Here is a 761-nt window from a genome sequence, read left to right as displayed (position 1 = left end):
GCGGGGCCGCGGAACCGCAGCGCCTGCTGCTGAGCCATCCTGGGGAGACAGAGGGACACAGGGAACACGGGTCACTGCCATGCGCTGCTGTGATGTAGGAAAATCAGTTGTTACAAGGAACAGGGAAAAACCCAATAAACACCAACAGGGTGTACAAAACATGTCACGTTTGAGTGGGTAAACTCAAGTGTGCAACTACTTCAAGAGCTTGTTGTACTTCACAGTTCAAGGTTGTTAGCTCTCAACTGTGAATCTGTACTCATGAAAATGGATAACCAGAGCTGGGATGGGGTACGCAGCCATTGGGAAGTGCATCCTCCCTTATCTGCTAAAGCTCCCTGAACGTGACCTGGTGCTCTGACTCCTGCCTGCAGGTCCGTCCAGAGCCTCTCCAGCCGCTCGTGCGCGGTTCGGTGGTGTCGGTTCGGCAGCACCAGACACTGCCAGGAGCTCCCGCGTCCCTCGCAGGTGGGACCAGGGCCTGGCCCCGACCACCGCTATCCCCGCGCTGAGCCACCCGGCCTTCCGCACGGGGATCTCGGGAACGGGGAGACAGAAGAAAACTTAGCCTTCGGGACCAGCAAAAGCTCCTCTGCGGCTCTGGGGGGACAGTTTTACCCACCGCTGAGTGCAGTGCAACACAGTGGTCGCATGACGACTCACACTCGAAAAAATCGAAGGTTATGAGACGGTGAGCGGCAACAGACACGGTCTATCCGGACTCCGAGGGGACGCCCCGGCACCTGGTCCCACGCCCGGGA

This window comes from Corvus brachyrhynchos, unplaced genomic scaffold, assembly GCF_000691975.1.
Source record: "Corvus brachyrhynchos isolate BGI_N302 unplaced genomic scaffold, ASM69197v1 scaffold21, whole genome shotgun sequence".
Lineage (NCBI taxonomy): Eukaryota > Metazoa > Chordata > Aves > Passeriformes > Corvidae > Corvus > Corvus brachyrhynchos.
The sequence above is the reverse complement of the archived record's forward strand: the minus strand, read 5'-3'. Positions refer to the sequence as shown.